Below are 8587 nucleotides of genomic sequence, written 5' to 3'. Positions count from 1 at the left end.
AAATATTTATCGAATAAGCTGAATGAGTCCACAGCAGTTAAGGTTTTGTGAAGGAGGTCCTCCCATCCCCCCACCCCCCCCATCCCACGTCCATACCCTTCTTTCAGGAGCAAAACAAAATTAGAAAGTTATGTTTCCTGTTCAAAAAAGGAACTTATTTTGCCTTCTGGTTAAAGCTTTTTAAGTTAAGAATTGTACTCTGGACTTGCTCCTTAATTCCCCAAGTTTCATTTCTTTTCTAGTTACAGAACTAATAAGAAAAACTAAATGACTTTAGGGACAAACAGGAAAAAAATATTTGAATAAATGGAGACATTCATCATGATCATGGATCCAATATTATATTGGTTTCAATTTTTCTCTGACCAGAATTGAATTGTATTTTCATTAATCTATATATTCAACAGGGACTTCTTGAAATGAGCATCTGATTTTTTAAGGTTTTATAGGAAAACAAAGCTACATGAATAACAAGGCAATTATTAAAATAGTGCTTTGCCCCTACTATATTTCAAAATGTGTTATAAATCTCTAGTAACTTAAACATAATGATAATGAGGCAATAATAAAAAGTAAAACAGTAACTTTAGAAACAGGTTGATGTGTAGCTGGCCGTTTTGTACATGATAAAGGCAGCAGTGTAAATCATGGGGGAAAAGGATGCACTAGTTATCAAAATGCTGTCAAGACAAATGACTATCTTTTTGAGAAAAGCGTAAATTCTACTTCACATATTTCCAGAGAGAGGGGGAGAGAGAGGAGACACAGAATCCAAAGCAGGCTCCAGGCTCTGAGCTGTCAGCACAGAGCCCAATGCAGGGCTTGAACCCATGAACTGCAAGATGATGACCTAAGCCAAAGTTGGATGCTTAACCTACTGAGCCACCCAGGTGCCCCAATTGTTTTAATTTTTAAAGGAGTTCTTATTAGAGATAGATTCTGAAATATTTACAATATATCGTGTAAAAGGTCTGCTTCAAAATAGTGATGGATACCAGGGTGTTCATTATCTTTTTTTTTTTTTTAATATTCATTTATTTTGAGAGAGAGACAGGCTGAGGTAGAGACAGAATCAGAAGTAGGCTCCACACTGTCAGCATAGACCCAATGTGGGGTTCAATCTCATGAATCTTGAGATCGTGACCTAAGATGAAATCAAGAGTCAGATTCTCAACAGTCTGAGCCACCCAGGTGCCCCATCATTCCACTTTTTTTATGTTCTGAAATTTTCATAATATAAATCTAAAAATCATCAGAGAGAGATTTTACTCATAAAACATTAATAGGATGTATGGGTTATTATTTACATATAAAATCACAAATTAAGAGATCTTAAGAAATTTAAAATCATAACAGAAACCAAAAACAGGTAAAAAGGTTTAAAGATAAAGCTGAGGAACTCTTCCAGCAAGCAGACCTCCCAAAAGAGATAAGCAGTGAGAAAGAAAATGTAAGAAAATGATATGATCAATTTCAAAGGTTCAACACCAGATTATTCAGAATTCCAGAAAGAAAAAAAACAGGAGGAAGAGAGAAACAAATACAGGAGAAATTCCTAAAAACAGTGAAATATCTAAGCACTGACCCATTGAAACGGGCAATTTCTTAAAGACTGGAACTAAACATATCATCATGAAAGCTTTGAATACCAAAAATAAGATGATCTAAAAGTTCCAAGAGATGATAAACAGGTTACATACAAATCAGTAACAGGCATGACTTTTCAATGGTAACACTGTTCATTTTTGTTTTTAACGTTTATTTATTTTTGAGACAGAGGGAGACAGAGCATGAAAGGGGGAGGGTCAGAGAGAGAGGAAGACACAGGATCTGAAACAGGCTCCAGGCTCTGAGCTGTCAGCACAGAGCCCGACGTGGGGCTCGAACTCACGGACTGTGAGATCATGACCTGAGCCGAAGTCAGATGCTCAACCGACTGAGCAACCCAGGCACCCCTGTTCTTTTTTTTTTTTTTAAGTTTATTCATCCATCCTGAGAATGAGAGAACACAAACGCCCCGTGCAAGTGGGGAAGGAGCAGAGAGAGAGAGGGAGAGAGAGGATCCCAACCCGGCTCCCTATGGTTAGCTCAGAGCCCAATGCGAGGCCTGACCCCACGAACCGTGAGATCATGATGTGAACCCAAACCAGGAGTTGGACATCCAACCGACTGAGTCACCCTGGCACCTCTTTATTGTTCCCTTTCTATCTAGCTTTGCCTGCTTTCAAAATCCCGAGGGAAGGCAGGTTCCTACATCGACCACCTAAGAGACATGCTGTAAGAAGCAACAGCCCCTCCCTGTCCTCCCCACCACCCGCTCAGCAGCCACGTGAACGCATCTCCATCCATGCTGGCCAGGCCGGCATCCAGTTGTACTGCCTGGAACAGGGCATCCCGCCCATTGGTCAGAACAATGGGGGAGGGGATGTGCCCTTCAACACCTTCTTCACCGAGATGGGTGCTGACAAGCATATGCCCAGGGCAGTGTTTGTAGACCTGGAAGCACTGGCACCCACCGCCGGCTCCTCCACCCCGAGCAGCCCACCGCAGACAGGGGAAGTGATCCCGATAACTACGCCTGAGGGCACTACACCATCAGCAAGGAGATCACTGACCTTGTCTTGGACCGAATGCAGAAACTGGCTGACTTGTGCACGAGTCTTTGGGGCCTCTTGGTTTTCCACAGCCACGGAGGGGGAACTGGTTCCAGGTTCACCTCCTGCTGACGCAACCCTGTCGAGCCTGACAAGAAGTCCAAGCGGGAATTCTCCATTTACCCAGCCCCCAGGTCTCCGCAGCTGTAGTTGAGCCCAACTCCATCCTCAATACCCACACCATCTTGGAGCACTCTGATTGTGTCTTCACGGCCGACGATGAGGCCATCTAGGACATCTGTTGCGGCAACCTCGATATCGAGCATCCAACCCACGCTGACCTAAATCGGTTGACGGGTCAAACTGTGTCTTCCATCCCTGCTTCCTTCAGATTCGATGGAGCCCTGAATGTTGATCTGACAGATTCCAGACCAACCTGGGTGCTTTACCCCTGCGTCCACTTCCCTCTGGCCACATACGCTCCTTTCATCTCTGCTGAGAAAGCCTACCACGAACAGCTTTAAAAAAAATTTTTTTTTAATGTTTATTTTTGAGAGAGAGAGAGAGAGAGACAGAGCTCAAGAGGGGAAGGCCAGAGAGAGAGGGAGACACAGAATCTGAAGCAGGCTCCAGGCTCTGAGCCGTCAGCACAGAGCCCGATGCAGGGCTCGAACTCACAAACCGCCAGATCATGACCTGAGCCGAAGTTGGACACTTACCTGAGCCACCCAGACGCCCCTACCATGAACAGTTTTGAGCCAGCCAAGCAGACAGTGAAATGTGACCCTTGCCATGGTAAATACACGGCTTGCTGCCTGTTGTACTGTGGCAACGTGGTTCCCAAAGAGGTCAATGCCGCCACTGCCACCAGCGAGACCAAGCATACCGTGCCATTTGTGGACTGGCGCCCTGCTGGCTTCAAAGTTGGCATTAATTACCAGCCTCCCCCTGTGGTATCTGGTGGAGACCTGGCCAAAGTACAGCGAGCTGTGGGCACGGTGAGCAACACCACAGCCATTGCTGAGGCCTGGGCTCACCTGGACCACATGTTTGGCCTGACGTATGCCAAGCGTGCCTGTGTTCACTGGCATGTGGGTGAGGGCATGGAGGGAGGAGAGTGCTCTGAGGCCCACGAGGACATGGCTGTCCTTGAGAGGGATTATGAGGAGGTTGGTGTGGATTCTGTCGAAGCAGAGGGTGAAGAAGAACACTAAAGTTAAAAAAGCCACAAACGTGCTGCTTTTACAGGGAAGCTTATTCTGTTCTAAACATTGAAAAGTTGTGCTCTGATCAGTTAATTTCATATACAATTACTGACCTCTGCTTTAAAACACAATGAGACCCAAGCTGTCCATTTCTCTGATGGGTTTGAAAAAAGTATTCCCTGTTTTAAATGAAAAGAAAAATTCTTAAGGAAAATAATTGCCTTTCCAGGACTCATATAGAAGGCCAAAATACCAAACAAATATGAGGACGAGATAAAGTATTTTGTAGTTATGAACACCTTAGCTCATATGGGCTCTTTTTCCAGAAGGTAATAAGATTATAATCTACCAAAAAGGAAAAAAAGCTTCCAGGAAATACATCCAAAACAGAGATGAGCCGAGGGAATACGTAAGGGTGAAGGGACGTCTCACAATGCCAGGAGGGTTATATATGCCTGGAGAGTAACGGATCCGTCAGACTTCAGGAGGCTCGAAGGCTCCTCAGAAAAATGGCAAGGCTGTATGACGGGATTGACCTTGAGGAAAACAGAACTGAGAGGCATTTTACATGGACTTAGTGAAAACGAAGAAAATGAATAGAAAGGCAATTACTAAAAATAGGAAGAGCAGAATTTGCACAAGAAAGAAACTCATTATGGTTCAGCACTAAACCAAATAAATAACTGTATTTATACAGTTATTACAGCGAAAGTGCTGCACATGGATAGAACCAAAATTTGTGGGAGAACTACACGGCAACACTTGCAATACAACTGCATTATGGTTTAAGAATGTAGGAAGGATGGACGTAATAAGATTCTCACTTAACGCAGTAAGAAATCGAAAAATGTCTCAAATTGATGAACTTAAAAAACACTGAAGACAGTTTAGGGGCGCCTGCGTGGCTCGGTCGGTTAAGCGTCCGACTCCGGCTCGGGTCATTATCTCGCGGTCCGTGAGTTCGAGCCCCGCGTCGGGCTCTGTGCTGACGGCTCGGAGCCTGGAGCCTGTTTCAGACTCTGTGTCTCCCTCTCTCTCTGCCCCGCCCCTGCTTATGCTGTGTCTCTGTCTCAAAAATAAATAAACGTTAAAATAAAAAAAAAATAAAAGAAAATACTGAAGACAGTTTAAATAAGTGCAAACAGCTTAAAAATTTGAAAGTGGTTGCCATTGAGAAGAAACAGGGACCTCTGTTTTTGTTCATTGCTTTTGAGAGAGAGAGAGAGAGCACATGCACACATGATCAGGGAAAGGGGGAGAGGGAGAGGGAGAGAATGTTAAGCAGGCTCCACGCTCAGTGGAGAACCCTATGCAGGGCTCCATCCCATGACCCTAGGATCATGACCTGAGCAGAAATCAAGAGTGGGATGCTCAACCGACTGAGCCACTCAGGCACCCCAACATAATAGATTTTTAAAAAAATGTACATATATATTTCTTAAAAAGTAAATAAATTTCAGAGAAAATACATGAATTAGTCAACCAAATCAAGAAGTAGAAAAACAGCAACAAAGTAAATTTAAAAATACAGAGTAAGTTACTGTACAGAAAACCAAAATACAAAGACATAAAACCAAACACAAAAACTATCAAAATCCACTTCTTTGAAAAGATTAACATAGATATATATATAATGCAGGACTAATCCATAAAAAAAGGATGGCCCAGAAAAATATTAAACTCAAAAAGGAAGAAATGGCTACAATTATAGCAATGATTTTTAAGTATCACTAAAAAGCAGTGATTTTTAAAATCTCCAAAAAAATCACTGTAAAAGATTAGTATAAACAACTTTAGGCCAACAAACTTGAAAATTCAGATGAGATGAACAATTTTCTAGAAAACCTAAGTGTCCAAATTGACGAAGAACTAGAAAACTTAAATGCATCAACTACCATTTAAAAACAAATTGGGAGTGCCTGGGTGGCTCAGTCAGTTAAGTGTCAGACTCTCGATTTCGGCTCAGGTCATGATCTCACAGTTCCTGAGACTGAGCCCCTTGTTGGGCTCTGTGTTGACAAGATGGAGCCTGTTTGGGATTGTCTCTGTCTCTCTCTGCCCCTCCTGCATATGTGCTCTCTCTCTCTCAAAAAAAAAAAAAAAAAAAAAAAAGAATCAGATTGTCAAATATCTACCCCTAAGGATTTTGAGCCCAAAACTTACAATGGAAAAACTATTTCACAAAATAGAAAGAAAAAAATCTAGACTTCCCAAATTATTCATGAGACTTGTGAAATCTTTCTGGTACAGTACAGGAGACAGTCGCACAAGGAGAGTGTAGAGGCCACATTGAGGCAAACAGTCTTTTTTTTTTTTTAATTTTTTTTTAACATTTATTTATTTTTGAGACAGAGAGAGACAGAGCATGAATGGGGGAGGGTCAGAGAGAGGGAGACACAGAATCCGAAACAGGCTCCAGGCTCTGAGCTGTCAGCACAGAGCCCCATGCGGGGCTCGAACTCACGGACCGTGAGATCATGACCTGAGCTGAAGTCGGCCGCTTAACCGACTGAGCCACCCAGGTGCCCCTGAGGCAAACAGTCTTGAGAGATGGAACGTAGAAAGGGCCACAGGGACCACGTGGCTGAATGCAGACAGACATTTCAGGCCCTAACTGACCAAGGGGCTACTTACAACCAGGCAGTTACCAAAAAGGGAAACTTCCATGCATGGCCATACCTGCCGCCTCATCTTCCCCCTTCAAAACAGCCCCCGCCCACGGCCCTGTGCAGATGGCCTCCCCTCTGCTGTCCTGCCCTTGACAGGGAGCGCTGCTCCCTTGAGGTGCACTCAGGAAGTCGATCTCCCTCATCCTGTTTCGGGTGAATTCTTTTCACCCCCTGCCACCAGCTTCCGCTTCATGGTGGCCCCACATTTGGGGACCCATCTGGTAGGGTGAGACCCCCACATGTAAACACCACAGACAGAACAAGAAGGTTAAAATGCAAGTAAAATATTAACAAATTGAATACAGCTGTTTACTAACGTGATAAAAGAACATTACATTTAATCACTGCACATTTGCAAGAATTACTGACAAGCAGAAAAACTACTGTTGTTACTATAACAGCTACTGAACACTCTTGTACCCACTGTATCTTGAAGCAGATCTGAGGATGCTATATTATTTTTAAGTATTTCAGAATTTATCGCTGTATATCTGTATAGGAGTGTGTGTGAGTGTGTGTGTGTGTGTGTGTGTGTGTGTGTGTGTGTGTGTGTGTGTTTTAAGAAAGCTCTATGCCCAGGGGTGCCTGGGTAGCTCAGTCGGTTAAGTGTCCAACTCTGGGTTTTGGCTCAGGTCATCATCTCATGAGTTTGAGCTTTCGTGAGTTTGAGCCCCACATCTGGCTCTGCACTAACAGCGCAGAGCCTATTTGGGATTCTCTGTCTCTCTCTGTCTCTCTCTCTCTCTGCCCCTCCCCTACTCACGCTGTCTCTGTCTCTCTCAAAATAGATAAATAAACTTAAAAAAAAAAGAAAGCTCTATGCCCCTCCTGGGGTTTGAATTCACCACCACGACATCAAAAGTTGCATACTGGACTGAGCCAGCCAGGGACCCCCGGAATTTATCTCTGAATAAGATGACCAGGATACTGTCACACCCACAAAATTAGCAGTAATTGCTTATTATCAAATATGTAGGCAGTGTTCAAACTTTTCTGTTATCAGGATGTTTTTATTATTTTTTTAAATGTTTCTTCATTTTTGAGAAAGAGAGAGGTGAGCGGGGTAGGGGCAGAGAGGGAGGGAGACACGGAATCCAAAGCAGGTTCCAGGCTCTGAGCTGTCAGCACAATGGGGTTCGAACCCACAAACTGAGATGTGACCTGAGCCGAAGTCAGATGCTCAACCAACTGAGCCTCGCAGGCGTCCCTCCGTTTTCAGTTTTTTATTATTTTCTACTTTTTTCCTTTGTCCAATTATTTATTTATTTAGAATTTTATTTTTTTAATATAATTTATTATCAATTTGGCCAAAATACAGTGTGTAAAGTGTGCTCTTGGTTTTTGGGCTAGATTCCCGTGGTTCATGGCTTACATGCGACACCCAGGGCCCATCACCCATTTCCCCCTCTCCCCTACTTGTTACCAGTTTTTAAAGTTATTTCTTTGACTCATGGACCAAATAAAGTTTCATACAATTTCAAATCCTTTTTTAAAAAAGGTTATTTACTTTGAGGGAGAGCGCGCAGCCCAAATGGAGAAGGGATAGAGAGGGAGGGAGAGAGAATCCCATGGGTGAGCTCGAGACCTGAGCAGAAATCAAGGGTCGCACGCCCAACCCACGGAGCCACCGGGGCGCCCCTCGAGTCCCTTTGAATTTAAGGTCTGCCGGGGAGAACGGAGACATCATTCCTGGGCCGCGACCCACGAGCAGACGAAGGATTAGGGCAGACCCAGGAAAAGCTCGCGGATCAGGTCACCGGTACATCCCAACGCCCACTCCCGAACCGGCGGCCCCCCCGCTCCACCGCCGTCCTGGGACCGCGCGCGGCTCCGCGCCCTCCCACCCTCGTTTCCCCGCCTTCCGGCCGGGCGAGGCCTCGGCCGCTCACCCGGCCTGGAAGAGCGCTCGGCGCGGGAGCGGCCCCTCCCCACGTCGCCTCTCACAGGCCGCGCCTCCTCCGCTCCGCGCGCTCCCACGCGCTGCCCTGTCCTCGCGGTACCTGCCTCTCGGAGTCGGACCCGCCCGGCCGCCGCGGGAATGCAGCGGAGAGCGCGCGCCGGGCGGACGGCGGCGTCTGGAGAGCAGCGAGCGGGGCTCCGGCGCCCGACCGCCCCAAGA

The 8587-nt window shown here is 45.3% G+C and overlaps 1 pseudogene; it reads left to right on the top strand.

Annotated features, from left to right (window-relative positions):
- Window positions 1–1715: 1715 nt before the first annotated feature.
- On the top strand, window positions 1716–3930 carry LOC122203981 (annotated as a pseudogene).
- The last annotated feature ends 4657 nt before the right edge of the window (window positions 3931–8587 follow it).

The sequence above is a fragment of the Panthera leo genome, chromosome D3 (assembly GCF_018350215.1).
Source record: "Panthera leo isolate Ple1 chromosome D3, P.leo_Ple1_pat1.1, whole genome shotgun sequence".
NCBI classification, from domain to species: domain Eukaryota; kingdom Metazoa; phylum Chordata; class Mammalia; order Carnivora; family Felidae; genus Panthera; species Panthera leo.
This window is presented reverse-complemented; position numbering and strand designations above follow the sequence as displayed.